Consider the following 23,026-nt stretch of genomic DNA (forward strand, 5'->3'; position numbering starts at 1 on the left):
CCCAAAAAAAAAAAAAAAAAAAAAAATACAAATACATTCTCTGAAAGTTTTTGTTTTTCTGTGATCTAATTATTTTTGGCTAAGATCACTTTTTTGAAAAGTTAAAAGTCGTCCCACTGTTTATATATGTACCTTTCATTGATGTTTGGCATCTTGTTTGACAGTTTTTATGTCTAGGTAGGACTCAGATATTGAGCATTCAGCTTTGCGTGGTACCTGCTCTCACCCATTACATGAATGTCTTATTTTTCTCCCAAAATGTGTCATATTTTACTTTGCCTTGAACCAATTCCACTCTCAAACCCCTTCAGTACTAACACTCTTGTTTTTATAGCTCAATCTCAACTTCTGTTCTGAAAAAAGTATGTTTGCCATGGTACACTTAGCCCACAGAGAAGTTTTTTCCTGATTTCTTCTGATTCCTGATAAACACTGTAACAAATACCACAAACTATGTCATCTACACATACTATGAATCTGGTCAGCAAAATATAATATATTAAATGGAGAGATATTAAATAAAAACAAGTCATTTTCTCCAGTTTAAAAATTAAAATATGAGTTTATTTTTAAAATTCCTACATAATTTATCAAATATTCTGAGGCAGGAGAATTGCTTTGAGGTCAGGAATTCAAATGTTAACTATAGCTAAATAAATGAGGTTTTGTAATGTTTTAATATTTTGCAAAACTTAGCACTTTTTTGATATTTATTTCAATGTAATTTAATTTTGCAAGTTTTCAGAATTTGAATTATCTTTAGATACTTTGAAGACTAATAGAATAATATTCTAATAAATAGCAACTTTTTCTGAAATGCAGTTATTCTCCAAAATAATTATAGTCTACTTGAGTTTATACATCTTAGATGATCCTGTTTGACAAACTAATTGTTAGTGGTTTGATGATTGTGACCTGTTCACACCTAGTTAGGGAAAAGTTCAATCTCTATGTGAACTGAACCCAAGGTAATGCCTAGTGCTAAAATTGTATTTACTAACCTTTATAATAAACTGAGTTCTTCCTAATCATAAGTTTATAATAAGTATAGAGATAATGGATATTTATTTCTTTGAAAAAATATAAAAAGCTCTGCAAATATAAGTTGATATACTTAAATGAATATGACCAAAATCTACCCTTTTGGCTTTCTTCTTCAATGTGTGGTATTTTCTATGACTTGATGATTGAATAAGTATATTCTTTTGTTGCCAATATGCCTTTAATGATATTAAGCATTTCTATAATTAATAACTCTTCAGAAGCAAAAACTGAATATTTTATGAGTTTCTCTATAAATTAAAATTTTTTTCTTCAGATAAGAATACTGTTATTTTCAAATAGAATACAAATGTACGCCTATTCAAGGTTTTGGAGATGATTATAATATGGGTGTGAGCAGAAATAAAGAAGAAAAATAAACTCTTTATATCTTAGTTTCTTTAACAGAGATTTAGATTTGGCAAAAATTCTTATGAAATACCTACTTGTATTTATTGTCCATCCTTACATATACTTTTTTTTTGGTTTATTTATAGAATTTGTGTCTGTTAATTCATAACAAGTTACATGGAGGAAAGAAACTTTTTGCTACTCTGTTCCATGACAAAGACTATTAAAGATCATAGGTAGATAATTCCAAGACGCTGGGAGAAGAGAGATGGTGGAGGAAGAAAGAAAAACTAAGGAAAGGGGACCAAAGCAAAGGAAAGCCAAAAAAAGGGGGGGGCGGGAAGGAAAGTAGGAAAAGAATACGGAAGTAAAATAAGCTTACATTTAAATTTAAGGTGGTAAAAACAAAAATCAAAAAACAGATGAAATTTGAGGAAAACTTCATGTTCAGCAAAATACACAAGTGTATTCATTTTCAAATTCATACAAGATTTTCTGCCAATAAATTTTTATATGTAGTTCTAATCCACTTAGTCAATATAAATGCCATAGACAAAATGGAACAAAACTGATTTTTCTTATATTTATTTTTCTGACTACCTTGAAAGAAAAAAAAAATGCTCAGAATATTAAGTCAGTCATGAATGTGATATATTTGCTTAATACATTGGGAAAAACTTTAAATTGGAAAAAAACTTTTAGTATTTTAGAAAGAAAATACTGTTCTTAAAATGAATATATTCATTGATTCAAGAGAGTTTAGGACTGAAGTAGAAATATTTAATACAACAGGCTTTCAATACAATAATATTTTTCCCATGTGTCTATTTAAAAGAACTAGCAGCATTTCTTAAAATACTACTTTTTGTTCTTCTCACTTCACTGCAGTGGCAGATTTGTCACATGTCAGGTCACCGTATAGTGTGTTTTCTGTCTAATTTCTCTTTTATTCTATTTTATTGATCACTTTTTTCCTACTTGTCCTAATGCTTCATTGTCTTATTTACCAGAGAATTATCAATAGATTTGATATCTGATAGTAGATGATGGTGATACTAGGATTGGTTATAACCAATATTTTTTCTTTATGTTACTTTACCATATGTTATTAATACAAGAACTACTTTATCTTTCTGGTAAATTTTTTATCATTAAATATTGACCATTTGTAATACTTCTTTTTGTCTGAAAGTCAATTTTGCCCTACCTGATACTGTTACCCATTCTGATATCAAGAAGTAATAGAAAACAACTTCAGTTTGAGAAAGTTAAGTGAAAATAATTTACTGAAAATACAGTGCCATGGGTCATTATATATATCTGAGTCAAATCAAGGGGTAGTTACCCATTATCTCATATCTTTCAACTTACACATGACTTATTTTTAATACTAGCATCAGAATAATACCTGTATTATTTCTGCAATGTTTCAGATTTTTCTGAAGAGAACTCAAATAAGTTACACTGCTCTGTACCAAAGTCACTAATATGCATTTCAGTTTCTGTCTTTGAGAAATTGTCTGATTCCAGACTTGGGGAGTGAGACAAAAGGAAGCTCTGCATTATTTCTTTACTTGTCTAGAAAAGACACTATAGAAATACCCGTCATATCCGGAATGTTTTAAAGTTATACTAACACTTGCTCAGTATGCCAAAATTAATATATATGTATATTGTATTGGATGTTAAAATATTATCATTATTACTATTATTCGGGAGAAAGCACATTAAGACTAAGTGAAAGAAATATTCTATATAATTTCTACAATTATATAAACATTGATAATAAAACCATATCAATAATTACAAGATGTCTCATCTTCCTCATATTAGTCAGCAAGTTCTATTTTGTTTTGCTTATAAATGCACCTGTATTTTCTATTCATATAACTACAAAGTTTTTATCTCATTTTCACCACACTTGTATACATTTTCTAAATATAATTTACTTGCATCAGCATCCCAAACAATTAACCTTCAAACTATCATATTTATTTATTTGCATGAATTGTTCATTCTGTTTGGCAAAATCTTTCTCTCCTCATTCATGTGAAATTTCTGGTTATACTTTAAGAATCTGCTTTTGCCTCACTCACAGTTCTTATATTTATCCTTTACTTTGTCCTCTCCCACCCAAAAGTAATGTCATCATAAACCAAATATCCATTACCATAGACTCTTAATTTCTTTATCAGACTGTGGGATTGGATCCAACCCTTGTTCTCTATTAGATTACTAATGAATAAATAATTTATTTTTTCATTTCCACCTGTGTAATGGGGATAATGTCACCTATTCCATTAATGTGTTGTTATGACTGGGGTAGTGAACATGATAGGCTTATGTTACTGCCAAGAACATAAGAAGACTTTACTGACTATTGTTAACAAAACCATACATCAGTTATTTAATTGTAATATGATTACTGATTTCCCTGTCTTGCTTATGTGCAGAATTGTGAGCTCATTATGAAAAAGAATTGTGACTTGTCCACGCCTTGTTAGGGAAAGGTCAATCTCTATGTGAACTAAACTTAAGTCAGTGCCTAGTGCTAAATTGTATTTACTAATCTTTAAAATAAATTATGTTTTTCCTAATCATAAAGTTACATGAAAGATTGATATAATGTATGTTTATTGCCTTGAAAAATGTACAGAGCTCTGCAAACATAAGTTGATATACATCAATGAATATAACCAAAATCTATCCTTTTAGTTTCCTTTTCCAATTTATATTTGAAAATGTTTTTTTATTTATTTAATTATTTTTTACTTCAACTTAATTTTGCAGTTTTCATTGCAAAAGTCCTATTATTCTTTTGTTTATGCTTTTCCCAAGTAGCATTGCGATATGAGCAGATGCTTCTGATCAGGTTGAGGAAGTTTCCTGCCATTTCCACTCCTAGTTTCTCTTTTTTAATCATAAAGTGTGTTGAAGTTATTCAAATACTTTTTCTGCATGCATTGAAACCAGTTTCCACAGAAGTTTTTAAACTAACAAATCATCTTCCTTTTTTGTTTCTCCATCTCTCTTCCTCAAACACACACAATCTTCCTGAAAGCTAATTAGATTCTTAATGTTAAAAACTGCTAATGAGTGAAGGAGTAAATAGGCAAGACCATTTGATTCCAGTGACCCTTGTGGCTGACTGCTGTATAACTGAAGTCACTACACCCTACAAAGTGACAGTTAGAAATTCAGACATTAAGCCAGGCTCGGTGGCTCAGCCTGTAATCCCGTGCCTTTGGGAGGCTGAGGTGAGTGGATTGCCTGAGCCTGTGGGTTGAAGACCCACCTGGGCAGGTGAGACCTCATCTCTATAATAAATCAAAAATTAGCCAGGCATGGTAGCGCACACCTGTAGTTCCAGCTACGTGGAAGGCTGAGGCAGAAGGATCGCCAGAGCCCAGCAGGTCGAGGCTGCGGTGGCCGGGAGCAGCCACTACACTCCAGTCTGGGTGACAGAGTGAGACTCCAACTCAAAAAAAAAAGAAAGAAAGAAAGAAAGAAATTCAAACATTAGTGATGTCTTCCATGAACAGAGACCGTCTACATGTGTATTCTTCATTGTTTTCTTATTCCTTTATTCACTATGTTATGATCAAACTGTGAGAAAGGAGAACTGCCAGCACACCAGGTTTGAATCTGTGAGTTCTTTATTAGCATGTGGTCAAGAGTAGGCTTACATCAAGAGTCTCTTGACCCTGAGCAAAATTAGCGAGAAGCTTATAAAGGCAAAAACCGCAAGTGGGCTACGTAGAAGGGGAGTGAGGGAACAAGGAACTAAAAGCAAAAGGGAACAAATATAGGAACAAAATATGGGGGTGTGGTAAGGGGAATTTTGTAGGGAACAATTTCTTGGTGTAACATGTGATATCAGTTAACAAAGCATACAATTACACAGAACTTGTGGCTAGGGAGTTTCAAATGGTCTGCAAAAAACAATCAGCATGAACGGCTCAGGGAAACAAAGCTGTGGGCCTGTGGTCCTGGGAATGTTACAATAATCACACATACATTGGGGGGGCTCATTTTTAGGTCAGGCAGACAGCTAAGAGGGAGGATTTTAGCAAAATGGAGTTACCTATGTCAAGCAATCTACTGCAATTATCTTATATATTTTATTAGCTATTTCATCCCCCCTTTTAGTTGTACATGAGTCAATTCATTGACTCATTGGTCATGGGTATGGAATAATAGTAAGTTCTTACATGCATAAATTTCACAGAATTTATTCATTGTTTGATGAAATTAATAAAGCATTTAAGTATACAAGGTCCTACAAGCAACCCAAGGAGAAGAATAAGTGGGCCAGCCAGACTGATGATGAGACTTGTTAACCAGGAGTTCCAACTAAATAAGGATTAGAACCCAAGACTTTTTATTGTTTATTTTTTCTTGTCTCCTGTCAATATTTTCTCAGACCTTTCAGAGGGTGTCTTTAATAATTCCTGATTGGTTTGCATAGAAACAACATGCCTCACCGAGAGCAGCACAAAGTCCCCCTTGGGATAAAAAAAGCCAGTCTAAGCCTCTACAATTCTGGAGGACAACTTCTGCTAGGGAGTCCACTTGGTCGTGGAGTTGGTTTATAGCCGATTGCATGTAATTTAAGTCAGAATTAACGTCCTGTACAAAGTTTGATAGTCCTAGTTCTCCACGGACTAGGGCTGCAGTGCTGAGTGCAGCCATTCCAGCTACAGTTAGCCCAATTAAAGCAGGAAGTAGTAGGGGGGCAACACATTTCCAACAAGTTACCAGAAGGTTGGGAGGATTGAATAGTAGGGTCCCTTCAGGACTGCTATAAGCATATACCTGGGGGAGAACATGAACAGTGATAGGTAATAAGGTGGGCTTATTATTTAACATTTCAGCAGTAATACAAGTCGTAAGACCTGCAGGACAAGCAAACCAAGTATTGTCAGGGGCTATATAGGCCATAGATTCTGTTATAGTTACAGTGAGAGATGAGATGCAAACATTAGAAAATGGAGAAGCTAGCAAATTGAAATTTGAAGTTATAAGACAAGAGGCATTTCCAGTTACATTTCCTGTAGTAGCATGAACTGTTTTTGGAGAACATAGAGTTTTTTTCAGTGGTGCTGACAATAGGAGTATTGACTTCTAAACCTACATAGTAAGGGGGCTTTGATTTTAACCAGAGCCAGCAATCTGAAGCTAACTGTAGCAAAGTAGAATTGAGCAAAGGGTGCATATGAGTTAGTATAAGAAAAAGACTTGGGGGCTGCTGGGTTGGTGGAGTAGGCCCTAGACAAACCTCTGAAGGCAACTTCAGAGGCTGTGTCTCTGGGTGAGTTTCTGGAACTGGCTCTGGAGGCAGCTGCAGTGAACTTGGAATGGCAACTCAGTTAGCAGGAGGCAGAGGCAGATGAAAACTGAACATGGGGTCTTTCAGGTAAGCTAGTGACCCTTTTGGTCTAGGTTTATAGCCAAGTATTCCCCTTTGAATGGTAAACAGGGCACCATGGTCATAGCCTTTTAAACAGAGTCGTATGCCCCAGGTTTTTCCTGCACTTCAATGATGTGCAGTCCAATGATGGGGACTTTTAATCTGTGTAAATACCAGAGCTTCAGGGGGAGATGGACCTGAAGCCCACCAACGAGTAATTTCAGAGGTTTCATTGGGTCCTCCACTGTAAGTAGCGAAGGTCACACATTTCCAGTCAGGACAGAAGAAATAATCTGCTTGATTACAGGCTAGTTCAGTGGGTTTTCCAGGACATAAATAGAAGTTGATAGCTCTGAGGTTTAATCTGAGGTTCTGGTTTTTTGGTAAATGGGGTGCCTTCCAGGTTGGAAAATGTGAGGCTTCCCAGGGTGCTTTAGGGTAGCCATCACCAACTCCCTTCCCTATTGCAGCTAAGTACTACAGTTGGACCTTAAATACTGTTGAAGGTCCCGGATATGTCCAGTTTTGGCTATGAAGATGTTACCAGTTTTGAATGAGGTGTGGGAGAAAGAATATATGGCATGTCTATCCTGGGCAGCAGTTAAACTTATTGTAAGTATAATTAGGCAATAATACACCTATGCATGAAAGGTAAATTGCCTTAACAAAGCCCTTTTGCCACATTTCCAATCTACAGGAGCAGTTACAAGACCGAGACCAAAAGCTAAAGCAAGTGGGATGGCAAAGGCAAGGGCTGAGGGATGAGTACAAGGCATTCAGAAAATTACTAACGAGCAAAATGGTCTATTTTGGATAGTTTGAGTCTCACGTTTCAAGTGTGTGTCAGGTGATTAGCCTACAGTGTGGTTGAAGCAGGTTGGCAGGCTTGGAAGGTGATTTTGAGAGTGTTCTTAGGATCCCTTGTTGCAGTACATTCAGCTGAGCAGTGGTTGTCTTTCATTGTTGAGTGAGGGAGCAGATGTATAAGGTCCTTGGCCTAAATGGAGCGAGTGAGGGGAGTTATATCAATTTCCTTGGCTCTCTTGACTCGGGTGTGTTGAATCCAGGTCGGAATCCCATCGACTTTGAGTGTTGTTGGAGTGGTGATGTTGACAATAAAAGGTCCCTTCCAGGCAGGAACTAGTCCTTCTTTCTGGAACTTTTTGATGAAAACTAGGTTTCTGGGCTGAAACAGATTACAAGGTGTGGAAGACGGAGTGGGCAAAACAGCACAAACACTGGAGTAAACAACAGTCTGAACCCGCTGGAGGGACTGGAGATACTTTAGCAGAGGTTGATTAATTATTTCTTCTAGGATAGGACCTCGTAACTGGGGCAACAGAGGGGTGGGTCTTCCAAACATGAATTCATATGGGATAAACCCAGCCTTATATGGTGTGCATTATAAAAGCCTGGAGAAGAGACTTTACACCAGTGTCTATTATTAATTTGGTTAAAGTAGAGTTTAGGGTTCAGTTCATGTGTTTTACCTGTCCAGAGCTTTGTGGTCAGTAAGCACAATGTAATTTCCAATTAATGCTTAATGCTTTACTAACCAGCTGTACTATTGATGATATAAAGGCAGGACCATTATCAGAGCCAATAGAAAGGGGAAGTCCAAACCTAGGATTCATTTCATTTAATGCAAACTTTGTAACCATAAGTGTGACTTCATTTCTGGTGGCAAACGTCTCTACCCATCCAGAAAAGGTACCAAAAAACACTAAGCAGATAATCATACTCTGTATGGGAAGGTTTTATTTCTGTGAAATCTATTTCCCATTTCTCTCCAGGACTTAATCCTCGGACCCTGATGCTGTCTGGATGTCTGGAACCCTGTTTTGCATTGACTTGGGCACAGGCAGGGCACATAGCGGCTACTGTTGCAGCTATGCTTTCTAGGTCATAAATATGATTAAAATGGTTTAACAGCTTAGTCATTTTTGTACCTTCCAAGTGAGTAGTAGAACATAGTTGTTTTACCAAGGTGTATCCAAAGGCTTCAGGCAAAATAATGTTAGAGTTCTTGATCCACAATCCAGTGGAGTTTTTAGAAGCTCCCACGAGGTCCACCTGTTCCTCCTCCTCTTAGGTAGAGGTAGGTTGTTTTAAGATAAAAGGAACTTGAAAAGTTTTAGTTAGTAAGATAGTCCAGGCTTCCACTGGGTGTTCTGCTGCTTCTCAAGCTGCCTGGTCTGCCAGGTGATGCCCAGTCACTTCTGGAGTGTCTGAATTTTGTTGTCCCCTGCAATGAATGATGGCTACCTCTTTAGGGTAATATAGCCTCTAGAAGGGCTGAGATTTCTTCCTTGTTTTTTACAGTCTTACGGTGAATATGAGGTGTAGCAAAATTATGCCAGCTGTTGGTGACGATGTTTACCTGCTTTCCTGTTCCCCAGTGCAGGGCCTGAGTTAAAGCAACTAACTTAGCTTTTTGAGCAGAGGTACCTTGAGGCAATGCCTGTGACCAGATTACATCATGTGCCATGGTTATGGCTGTACCAACCTTGCAGACTCCTTCTATTACCAGGCTGCTACCATCTATGATCTGGTCAGCCTGGCTTAAGGGAGTGTCCTGAAGATTAGGTCGGCTGACCTGAGAGATGTCTAACATGTCTTTACAGTCATGAACTGGCATTTCCAGATTATCACCGGGCAGCAGGGTGACTGCACTGAGGCAATGCATGGGAGAGAAGGTTAGTCGAGATTGGTCAAGTAAGAGGCTTTGATATTGGGTGATGCAAGCTTTTGACATCCAGCAGCCAGAGGCTCCTTGATGCAGAGTTTCAACAGCATGGAGAAGAGTTAAAACCTGGTTCTGTCTGAAAGTCAATTTATCTACTTCCTTAACTAGTACAGCTGTGGTTGCAATGACCCGGAGACAAAAGGGCCAGTCAGAAGTCACAGGGTCCAATCTTTTAGATAAGTAAGCCACTGGTCTCCTTTAAGGTCCTAAGGTCTGAGTGAGGACCCCTTTTGCATCATCTAGTATCAAAGCCTCTTACTTGAGGCTTTGATACTGGGTGAACAAGTGGAAGGGCTTGGTAACATATGGGAGGGCTAGAGCTGGGGCTTGGGTCAGAGCCGTTTTTAATAGCTGGAATGCTTGTTCCTCAGTAGCAGTCCATTTTAGGGTCTGATCTTTGGCAGTGGCTGTGTACAAGGACTTGGCAATCTCAGCAAATCCTGGAATTCACAGCTGCCAATACCCTGCCACCCCTAGGAATTCCCATACCTGTTTCTTGGTGGTTGGCATGGGAATCTGAGAATTTTTTTTTCTGGGCTGAAGTCAGGGCTCGCTTACCCTTTTTTTAGCTGGTATCCCAGGTAGGAAACTTTAGTTGAGCAGAGCTGTGTCTTTTTTGCTGACACATGTTAGTACAAGTCTTGAAGGAGTTGTGACAGAGCCCTAGTACCTTTTAAACAATTGTCCAGGTCTGTAGCCACAAGCAAGAGATCATCTACATACTGGAGTAGTGTACATTCAGGGTATAATATGCAGAACCCTGACAAATCCTGTCGTAATGCTTCCCCGAAAAGAGTCAGGGAGTACTTGAAACCCTTTGGTAGCTGGGTCCAAGTTAGCTGACTGGTGTTCCCCATGTCAGGATCTGTCCATCTGAGAGCAAAAATGGGTTGACTGATGGGGGACAAAGAAATAGAAAAGAAGGCATCTTTTAAATCCAGTACAGTATGCACTTGATGTTGAGAAGGAAGCAGGCTGAGTAATGTGTACGGGTTGGAAACAGTAGGATGGATGGTTTCAACTCACTTACTGACCTCCCTTAAGTCTTGAACAGGTTGGTAGTCAGAAGTTCCTGATTTTAGAACTGGCAAGAAAGGAGTGTTCTATGACAACTTGCATGGTGTCAAAATATTAGCTGCTAAGTGTCTTTTGATGTGAGGAGCAATTCCTTTCCAGGCCTGTAAACTCATAGGGTACTGGTGAACACACACAAGGTGAGTCAATGCCAACAGGCTTACCACAATTGGAGGATGATGTTTCACCAATCCCGGCTGGTTGGTCTCTGCTCAGACTGAAGGAAACTCCTGTTGTAACTGTAAAAGGAAACTTGATGAAACATTTTCAGTAGGGGACTTAAAAGAAGTTAAAAGATATTTTTTCAGAAAATGGAGCAGTTAAGAGCATCTGATAGGCAGCAGGAACAAACATTTCAGTTTTGTTGAGTGAAAACACAATGGTGGCTCTTAACTTTCAAAGTAAGTCCTGATCCATAAGAGGGAATACGCAGTCCAGAGCTATGAGAAACAAATGAGTGACTCGTTTCTGTTCCAAATTGACAGTCTGGCTAGAGGTGAACTTTCAACTAGTAACTGCCCTCGTTGCCCCCTGGATTAAGATTTGCTTTATAGACATAGGTCCCAATGGTGACTTTAGGACCAAATGTTCTACTCCAGTGTCCGCTAAAAGCTGAAATGTGTGGCCACCACCAGCAGTGGTTGCCATGCACTCTTGGAGACCTAAGGAAAAAGAGCCCTGGCCTCTTCAGTCTGAGTCATTTCCAGTCTTTCCAGCAGAGGGTAGGACCAGAACTGGCTAAGGGTCCTCTTGTTTGGGCAGTGGGGACTATCTTTGACCTAATGCCCTAGTTCCTTGCAGTAGGCACATTGGTACTTTGCCAGTCAAACTGGTACTTTGCCAGTCCAGTCTTCTGACCCTTTGGCCCTTCTGGTTATCTGACTTTTGGCCAGGGAGCTTAGAATCAGCTCCTGGAGCTTGGAGGGCTGTTACTAGGATTCTGGCTTGTCTTCTTACAGCTCTGTCTGCTGCCAGTACTGCCTGTCTCTGTTTCTCAGCATCTCGGTTATTGAATATCTTCTGGACTACTTCAAGTAGCTGACAAATATTCATTCCTGCAAAATTTTCAAGTTTTTGTAACTTTTTCCAGATGTCCGGAGTGGCCTGAGCCACGAACGCCAAATTAATAGCTTGAGCATTCTCAAGGACTGAGGTATCAAAAGAGGTATAGGTCTGAAATGTCTCTTAGAGGCAATCAAGGAAATCCCTGGGAGATTCCCTGGGTCCCTGGAGAAGCTTGGTGGTTTTGGAAAATTTGATAAGTTTCCAGGTTGCTGAGTGAAAACACAATGGTGGCTCTTAACTTTCAAAGTAAGTCCTGATCCATAAGAGGGATCAGGCCTCTCAAGCCTGCTAATAGAGCCTGGTGAACGGTATCCAATGCCCTGGACTCCGCGAAGGTGTTGGGGTCCCAGTCTGGGTTGAGAAGGGGGGAAATCCCTATCTAACATGTCTTGATTTTCTTCCTGGGTGCCTGTAGCAGAGGCTAGAATAGACATTTTAGCCTCAGCTTTGATGCACTTCTGCTCCTCAGCTGTAAACAAAGTTATAAGGAATTGTTTGCAATCATCACAAGTGGGGTGAGGCGTACACATATTTGATTCCATTAGAGAAATTAAAACCTGTGCCTTTTCTGAGAATGGAGTATTCTGGTACTTCTAGTTATATAAATCAGAAGAGGAAAAGGATGTATATACCAAAAACAGTCGCTTGTTCTGATCTGTCCCCTATGGTGGAGGAACTTCCTGGAGGGGAAGGAGGGGGCCCAGATTGGTCCAAGAGCAGAGACAGGTAGCCAAAGGCAGGGTAGGTAAAGGGGAGGTAGATAAGGTGACAGCAGGTGAGGAAGCCTGTGGGTTATAAGGTGAAGGATTGGAATTAGAGATAACCAGATCCTCAGAGGAATCATCAGTCTTATTATCCTGCAACATAGGATATAAACTAGTAGAAGTAGGATGAAGATAAGATGGACACGTGCAAGAAATTCCTGGTTTCTGAACCAGAGTTTGGGAAACCAGGATACAACTGGGAGTTTCAAGGGAACATGTCTTTTACCAAGGTGGTGGATACTGAACCAGACTTAGCCATTGATCGATGTAGGGAAACTGGTCTGGATGTTCCAGAGTCCCGATAACGACCTTCCAAACAGACTCAGTGACATGAAACATCAGAGACCTTGTAGAGGGCCAACCAACATCAAATGCAGGTCAGTCTATTTTATAGAGGGTCTAGAGCCTGCCTTTTGAAAGGTGGACACCCTAGTCCTCAGCAAATGCAACAGAGAAATTTAACATAAAATAAAGAGGACTGAAAGGTCATGAATTCTGTGAACCCATAACAAAAAATGAGTAAATGACATGCAAACACACAATAAAAACACAATGACAAACAGAGTACGTCTGGACCAAAGCAGAAAAATTACAGATCCCTGGAACAACTTCAGGGTTAAAACCAGAGCACTCTATTCAGCCAATGTCTTGACTTAATGAATAGTGTCCAAAGGGCAACCTCCTCAGGCTGTGATTCCCTTAAACAGAACTGTGGCCACTAACAGAGCAATAATAAAACAGATTCCTACCTCCTAGGAGAAAGCAGATGGACTCGGGTTCCTTTTGAGGTGATAAGCTAACAGCAGTTATTCCACCTCACTCTGAACCAGATGGGAGGTCAATGGGCCCTGAATGACTCAGGAGATGGCTCCCCTACAACCTCTCCACCAAGTCGAGGAGAGCTGAAGCAAAGTGGCCACTCATGCTGGCAATTAAAATCTTGCTGGGGCCTCCAAATGTTATAACTGAACTGCGAGAAAGGAGAACCACCAGCGTACCAGGTTCGAATATGTGAGTTCTTTTTTAGTGCATGGTCAAGAGTAGGCTCACACCAAGAGGCTCTTGACCCTGAGCAAAATTAGCAAGAAGTTTATAAAGACAAAAATCGCAAGTGGGCTACATAGCGGAAGGGTGAGGGAACAAGGAACTAAAAATAAAGAGGAATAAAAATATAAGAAAAAAATATAGGGATGTGGCAAGGGGAATTTTGTAGGGAACAATTTATTGGTGTAACATTTGATTTCAAATGTTAGCAAATGTTAACAAATCATACAATTGCAAGGAACTTGTGGTTAGGGAGTTTCAAATAGTCAGCAAAAAACGGTCAGTGTGAGCAGCTCAGGGGAACAAAACTGTGGGCCTGTGGTCATGGGGACGTTACAACAATCACATATATATTGGGGGAGTCATTTTTAGGTCAGGCAGTCAGCTAAGATGGAAGATTTTAACAAAATGGAGTTACAAGCTACTGCAATTATCTTATATATTTTATTAGCTATTTCAACTATAGAGCAGAAATATTAGCAGCAACTTTAAAAAAAAGAAAGTGGTCTTTTTAAAAAGTGATATTTTGTCTCTTTTTAGGATAACTGGATGTGTAAATTCTGTCAAATTTAAGACAAATTCTGAAAAACTTTAGAATGAGTTTTCTGAAGAAAATATGCAAAAGCCACCATATACTCTCCAGTTTTTACCTCTCATGATACGTGAGTCCAGAGATAGTTTTTTTCTGACATAAACCCCATATGAAACTGAGTGGTATATTTATTCTCAGTAAAAAACATAGCTAATGCCTCACATTAGCAGCTTTTACTATGATGAGAAATTGTTTTCTGAACTATAACTGTACTAAAGGCTTACAGTCATCTGTGATATTATTGAAATATCTTAATCATATCATAATAAAATTATCCATAAATATTCAGTGATTTTCAAATATATTCTAATGATATAGTGATTCCAAAGTTTCTAAAACAGTTAAGGTATCTACATATTACCACGTATAAGGCATTTACTGAACTTTTAATTACCTGGATAATTATGTAAATAAAAATTTTAATGAATATATTTGACTTACACCAGAGCAACAGAGCTGCCTAGAATACATAAAACATTGTTGCGCCAAATTATTTAATTTACTATGGAACTACTGATAGAAAAAAAGGCAAAAATCATAAGCAGATAGAATTTTTTGCTGTGTATTATATCAGGCTCTGGTTTATTGCTTTTGGCCACTATTAGCTACCACATGTGCTTTTTATCTTTCTTTTTAATTAAAAAGCAACTTAATTTGATCTATATCTTTACATGGTTTTATATCCTAGAAAAGTAAGTGTACATACCACTTAAAATTATCATCATTAAAAAAATGCTGTAAAGGTAAAAGAAAGAAAGCAAAGTTAGTAAAATATGTAGAAAATAAATTTCTGTAAAATATTGCTGACTATTTTTTGACAATAGAAATTTTTAAAACCAAGCACCTAAGAATTTCAGGTTCTAGAATATTTAGCAGTTAGATGTTTATAACAGACAATAAAATATAGTTATATCACTGTATATCAATTTTTCAATGATAGAACACATTTTCAGCATAGTTTTTTGTACATGATAAGAATCTAAAACATGGTTACTTAGCATGCTACTTCACTTCTCTTTTGACATTCATTTTATGGCATCCTGACAAAATATTTATTCCTCTTTTTCTCCAATAATAGATTAAGGAAGAATTAAAGAAAATAAGTCACAGATTTTGTGTTTATTTTCTATTTAAATTAAATGTAGATAACTTGTTCATTATTTTAACTATACTTTATATTCATATATTTACAAAATAGAAGGGAAAATCAAAATCATAAAGTAATATAATAGATGCCACATTTATGAGATTCCAGATATATTTCAAAAAATATTTCCTGGTCCAAAAGGGGAATCAAATTATGACTGACAGTACAAAGGCAGATAGAGGGGAAGGAGTCCATATCTTAAACTTAAATCGCATGATTGGAAAGGTAATGTCAGAGTATTTTTGGGATAAAGTATAAAGGACCCAAACTAGATGAATAAGGGAAAATACACGTAGAATATGTGACTTTTATTTTGGAGCATGAATAAATTTTCTCTAAATGAAGTGATAAATGTGAGACTTCTGTTTGGGAGGAAAGACCTAGAAGTTGAAGTTGCAATCTAAAGGAGTTGGCATAACTAAGGAAAATGGAAGCTGCTAAAATTCTGTTGTTTTTCAATTCCCACTCACACGCACCCCTTTCCTTTCTTTATTCTGCAATTAAGACACATGAGTAACTGAGTAGAGGTAAAAAAGGAAACATCCTGATGGTTCAGACATGGAGATATGTAGGTAGAAGAAAAAGAAGGATAGATGTTTTCTATTTCTGTGCAGTGGATACAATAGTATATTCAACACACACACATATACATCCTTTCAAACAATTGGGGTGCGGCAAAATAGTTCTATTGACACTGGAACTATCATTCTGGTTTCCAAAGAACTCAAAAAGCATGAGAAATAGAGTCAGAAGAACTTATGTCAGTAAGTAAAATAATAAATATTCAATTTTACAAAGTCTACAATCATCTCTCTTTGCATGGAATCAATGTTCCCGCTTATACTAATCAAATCGCTGAGACTTAGAAATTCTGATGTGTAGAACTTTCCTACTTTTGGAGTGAGGTCATACGTCCCCATGAATCTCTGTGTAGTGCTTCTCATTTATAGGCTCAATTTTTAAAATGTCAAAAGTCTTTTAGTATGTATAACATCTCTTCCTGTGTTAGGTTTTCTATTTAATAGTTTGTGTTCCATTGGAATCTTTTTCTAGCCAAAGTTTGAAGGCAATGAGAGTTGGTGTTTTCCTAAACACTCAACATCTTTGCAGAGAATTGCCTTAGTGTCCTCTTGCAAAGATCTGCTGAGATGAAGTTATTTATCTCCCTCAAAACAGGAGATGATGTGCAAGAATGGTTCATGGGATGTACTCGGATTAATTTAAATCTACCAAAGTTATTATTCTAATACTCAGATTTCCACTCTTTTCCAATTAGTACTATAAATTTTATCCAAAAGTATGTTTTAAATTGCATTATAATTTATCACCTGCATGATTAAATTTCATTTGTTACTTATATTAGTATATATACTGTGTATGTATATATATATATTTCCCCCCCCCTGCATTTTCAAAGAACATTCATAGATGCATTGTGGGTCATTGGCTCATCTGAACTTTTAATTACTTTTATTACGGTGTCTTTAGGTTACTGACAGTCATCTGACTCAATAATAATCTCTATAGCCTACGATTTCAACAAAATCTGTTATGCCAGCTAGTATTTCTAAACATGCACTATCAATAAATATTCAATTTTGCCACGGTATGACATCCATTAACTTCCAGTATCCCAGTTCAATGAAAATTAAAACCATTACTCTCCTGTAATCTAACAAAACTAGGTAAAAATTCCAAATCCCTATCTTTAAAGAGCTATTTCCTAGAATGACATCTGTACCATATTTTTTCGATTTTAGTCTTTTTAACTTAGTTAATTTTTCAGGAAAACAAAATGTTACGTGATTGCTTTGCTATTAAAAAAAAATGTTAACTACATATTTATTTCTCATGTATTTTACACTTTTGATATGTTGGTATAGATTTTCTTTTTATTATTTCTCCAAGCATATCTCTAAATATGGATACTTATGGTAGATCTTCTGAAGAGGGGAGTATCTGAGAATAATACATAATACAACATATTTGAAGATAATCTAATCTAGTTGGTAAAATTCTAGTTAAAAATTGTTTTTTTAATATATTAAAATGGTATATCCTCACATCAAATATTTACACTTATGTAACACTGATATGAATCTAGTTTATCTTTCTTTTTAGGTAATCTCTTTTTTCCTCTCACATTATTTATTTGCTCAAAATTTGTTCTGTATTTTGTTTGTTTTTTATTTATGTTTATTTTTCTCTTGTGTTTCCATTTTAGCATTCTATGGATTTTTTAGTCTGAAGTTTTTTTATCCTTCTCTAATTTTTGGTAAATATTTTCATATTTTTTTATGGCTTTTCTTTCAGGTCTCCTACAACCCCAATTTGGTAATGTCAAAAGTTTGTGTGTGTGCCTATAAGGTTTTCTTTTACCTTTTCTATTTCTGTATATATCGTATCTTTTTGCTTCCCCTGATAGAATACTTCTATGTGATCTTTCAAGCTAGAAATGTATCTTTTATCTGTATTCATTCTCCTAATTCAAAATTCTTTCAAATTTTTATTTTCCCTCTTGGTCATTTACTTATGTTTTTATACTTTACTTATGTTTTTATACTTGCTTGTATACCCAATGCTATTCTTTATCATCTTAAGTAAATATGATGCTTTAAAAATTTGAACATTTTAATATTTCTGCTTTAAATAATTTTTATTTTATTTTATTTTATTTTATTGAGTTGGAGTTTCACTCTGTCGCCCAGACTGGAGTGCAGTGGCCGCTCCCGGCCACCGCAGCCTCGACCTGCTGGGCTCCAGCAATCCTTCCGCCTCAGCCTTCCAAATAGCCGGAATTACAGGCATGTGCTACTATGCCCAGCTGATTTTTTGATTTATTGTAGAGATGAGGTCTCGCTGCCCAGGCGGGTCTCGAACCCACGGGCTCAGGCAATCCACTCACCTCAGCCTCACAAAGGTGCGGGATTACAGGCTGAGCCACCGAGTCCGGCTTCTTTTTATTTTAAATAGACTTAAATGTCATGTTACTCCTGAAAATATCAACCCTGTATCCAAAATTGTGGTGGGAGAAACAGATATTTGAGTTGAGTTTACTGGCAAGCATTATTTTTAAAAAGTTTAATATTTGTTGAGAATACAGGGAAAGTAAATGGTTGTTAAAAACAGGTAATTAAAAACTGAAACTGTATACAAAAGGAACATACTAAGTCAAATTGACTTCATCTTTATGGGGTGTGTGTGTGTGCGTGTGTGTGTGTGTGTAATTTTTGTGTCAGGATCTCACTCTGTCACCCAGACTGAAGCACAGTGGTATGATCACAGTTCAGTCTCAATATTTTGGGCTTAGGTGATCCTTTTACCTCAGCCACCCAAGTAACTGATATTGTAGGTGTGCGGTATCATGCCCAACTATTTTTTAAAATTATTTTTTGTAGAAACAAGGTCATGCTATGGTGTCTAGTCTGATCTCCAACTCCTGGGCTCAAGCAATCCTCTCATCTTGACCTCCCAAAGTGCTGGGGTTACAAGTGTAAGCCACCACAGCCATTCAAATCTTTATGTTTTTGTGGAATCACTGAAATACGTCATGCAATATTCATCATAATTCAATGTATGCTGTTTCAATTATTTTGAATTTTCATAATTCCTATGTGAGTAACTTCAGTGATATCATAATTATAACCATATATACTGATATGTATACTACATCATCACTTTAATCCTTTAACTTGAACTATTTCTATTAAATATATTTTATTGTTTTTCTCTTACTGGGAAAAGTTACAACAAGTCACATAGAAATACATTTACATATACATCGTGCCAAATAGGGCCCACATAAGTGATGAATTTATCGTGAGTCTGTAAAGACACCACTGTAGAGTCAAATGCTATGAAAAACAAATCTTAGGAAAGACACTTAAACATTTAGTTGTCAACAGTGTTCATTTGATAATCGCATTTAATTATTTATGAATTCCAATGTATTTGCTTAGTAATAAGAACCGCCTTGTTTAAATGACTTAGATATCAGAAATGAGAACAAATTTATAACAATTATATACAAGTTTTTCCAGAAAATTTAAATGCATATTAAGTCTTACTAAATAAGAATGTGTAGGCAAACTGAAATAATTTTTTGGCAGTAAACTTTGTAAATAAAATGCAAAATTTATTTTTCAGCATTTAGGATTTATATTCCAATATTAAGTAAATATATAACAATATTTTAAACTTTAGAACATGGTTATTTAGCATATAATATTGCACACTATAATTGGATTACTCCCATTAGATACCTCCATTTTAAGAAATCATAATTCAATAAAAACTAGAGTGTGTAGTGGCTTATTCTATGTCCTATTTTACCATAGTACTTAAATGACTTTGGTTGGAAAATGTACTTTACCAAAATGATAGCATGATGGTGCATAAAAATCTTCATTCTTTGATTGCAATGTCAGTTTTACTGACTTTGCTGTTAACATAATTCTTCATTACTTATAATAATGCTTGGTCTATGCAAAATAAATTACATATTCTGCTGCCACACCATCATTAACTAATGTCAGTCATGAAGCCTACTCAATAGCAATTTTTAACTTTGTTAGGGAAATTAGATAGACTAGGGATGTGGAGCCAACTAATTAGGCAGAACATAATAATCTATTCTTTTTGATTGGGCTATGACATTTTAAAAAGAAAAGGTTTTAAAATGTATATAAAATAGTTATCTTCTATACTATAAAATGTCTCAATTAAAGGCTTAATCTGAAATTTTTATACTTATCAGAATAGAGGATATAAGTTGAATTTTCCTTTAAAGGTGGTAAACTAAGCATATTCATTTCATTTCATTTAACCCCAGACCCTAATGTAATGAGCATAAATTTTTATGTAATGAAAATAATTTTTTAAATACATAATCACATACAGAAAAAAGCAAGAGAGGTGGCAGGTAAAAATAAATATAATAACAAAAAACAATCCCATATAGAAAGAAGAACTAGTGACTATTAATAATAAATTACATGTTTTGTAAATGGAAATGTTTATTCTCCATATTTTTCAATTTTTTCTATGAAAATGAGATATATTTTTTCTAAAAACCTATGCTTTTTGCCCATTCTTTACAGTATCCCAGAGAGTTGAAACGTGTTACATTTCCTCGGTGGTTGTAGCTAACTTATCAATCAATATTCTTAAACTTGGTACACCTATCTCACTCTTTCCCTTTCTATTGGAGAAGTGTGAGATGTATGTTGGCCTATGTCTACAACACTGGGTAGACTTTTGAAGATCTATATAGGCAGAGGAGTCCTCTCATATGTTTGGATTGTCACACTAAAATGTACAGTAGCTATATTCTGTAGAGTGATACAAACAATATTTTCTTCTACTTGGTGACACTTTGATTTATTTTAATTGGTTGAAAACCTAGATGATCAACCAGTTTATAATATTGCTATATCAATTACTTTATTTTATGTTTTAACTATAAATTGAATGACACTTAAAAAGTTAGTGTGGTGATTTCTGAAAGAACTAGAAATTGACCTTCAATATGACCCAGCAGTTCTCCTATTGGGAATATACCTGAAGGAACTCAAATCATTCTACAAAAAAGATACCTGCACACGTATGTTTGTTGAAGCTCTATTCACAGTAGCAAAAACATGGAACCAACCATGCTGCCCATTGAAGCAGGACTGGGTTTAAAAAATGTGGTACATATACACAATGGAATATTATGCAGCCATAAAAAAGGATAAATATATGTACATCGCAGCAACTTGTTTGGATTTGGAGTCCATCATGCTCAGTGATCTATCACAGAAACAAAGAACAGAGTGACACATGTTCTCACTCATTAGTGGATCCTGAACAATTATACTTGGCAGTAGTGGGTGGGATGGGCAGTTGAAGGATACTGCTAGGGGAGGGAGGGTCATACCTCATCAATGAAGTACCTGGATAATCAACATTTGCATACCTAACCCTGAATTTCACCCACATCTTTATTAAAAAATAAAATGAAGGATCAAAAAAAGTTACTTTTATATGTTTTCTTTATTGACATTTTAATCCTGTATTGCTTCTGAGGAAGTAGCAGGGAGAGACTAGTCCAAGCCTAGGCTCACTGCCACTGCCTCAACTACCTCCCCACCCTAGGTTGGACTACAAAGCACCACCACCATGACCTGAGATACAGAGAGTGTGGTACTCGTTGGGGAGGGAGATATCTCTCCGGCTCCCATTTGTGGCAGAACAGTAGACTGTAGAGAGAAAGAGCAGCCAGTATAAAGCCTCAGCAGAGAAGTACTCCAAGGCATCATCTGTGAAACAACAGACCTACATCTTGAAACCAGGATGTGATCTCTACTTTGCTTTGGCTGCTCTTTGCAAACTCATAGAGCATTGCCCTAGTATACAAGCCCTGGTGGGTAACAGCAGATATGGAGTCCCAGACAATCCATATCCTGAGCCTGCTGGACAATATATGCATACAAGGGATATGAACTGGAGGGAGGCTAATGAGTGCCTCGCTGACACTGCCTCTAGCAATGACTAAATGAGGTGGGGATGGCAAGGCAGAGACTAGAGGCCCCATTCTCCCACCACAAACTGGATACCCTGGGAGCTGTGAGTGTGCTGGAAAATGAAGGAAGGAGAAGAGAGCCTGAGAGATACTGAGTCAAGTTATTCCCAACCCTCACCCCATGGGCACACACCAGCTATCAACTGCAGGGTAGCAGGAGTTGAAGATGCTAACATTTCAAATCTCAACAGTAAAGAGGGAAACTGTAGTTGTAGACCTGTATTTACAGAACTTGCCACAAGAAATAGTTCCCTCCCCACCTCAAAAAGATATACTAAAGCTGAGAACTCTAACAAATGGTTTTCTGGGTTTTAGTTTGTGTGTATTGTTTGTTATCTCTGGTGTTTGATCGCTTGTAGGCTGATATTCTCTTTTCTTTCCTTCTGCTATTTGTTCTTTCTCTGTGGTTTCTTTTCTTTTTTCTCTCTCCTTTTTCTTCTTTCCCTTTTTTCTCTCCTTCCCTCTGCTTTCTCTCTTCTACCCTGTATTGGACTCAGGGGCTACCTAAGCATTCTCACTGTAAGGTCATTTTGTGTAGAGACAAAGAGCAAGTCCCAGCTGGCCCATTCACCAGATAGCAAGCATTGAGACCCATCAGTAGGTTCAGGATCCTTGTAGTCCCTCCCACACCACTTAGTAAGTACTCAACATTGTAAAGGGACAACACAATACCCCACCCCCAGCCCTTTTTCATAATTGGACAAGCCCAAAGTCCCAGCAGGGAAGGACAGACAGAGCAAATACCAGAGGTGATTGTTCTCCATTTCCTACTGGGAAATGGAATAAAAGAGAAAGATAAGATAATTGCTACAAATGAAAAAAAAATGATGAAAAAATTACTGGTAACCTTCTGAGCCCCAACAAAGAATCAGTGCCTGAAGGAACAGTTACTGGAGCACAAACAGTGACTATCTCTAAGAATGATGGTTCCCCAAAGGAGCTTGCAGAGATCAGAGAATCATTGGATAGAATGAATAAAAATCCAAAAATGCAAGGGCTGAAACTAAATAAAATTGCAATGGAGTTGGACAGATTCAAAAAGGTGTATTTGAAATGATAGAAATAAAGAATTCCAACCAAAAAACATACAACAAATTGACAAGCATGGGAGGCAGAATTGGCCAAGAAGAAGAAAGAATCTTAGAGCTGAGAGATCAAATTATGGAATCAACACAATCTATTAAAAATATAGAAAAGAAAATTAAGAAGAAAGAAGAAACTCTCCAAGAG

This window comes from Carlito syrichta, unplaced genomic scaffold, assembly GCF_000164805.1.
Source record: "Carlito syrichta isolate Samal-C Ts95f unplaced genomic scaffold, Tarsius_syrichta-2.0.1 Scaffold310827, whole genome shotgun sequence".
NCBI lineage: Eukaryota > Metazoa > Chordata > Mammalia > Primates > Tarsiidae > Carlito > Carlito syrichta.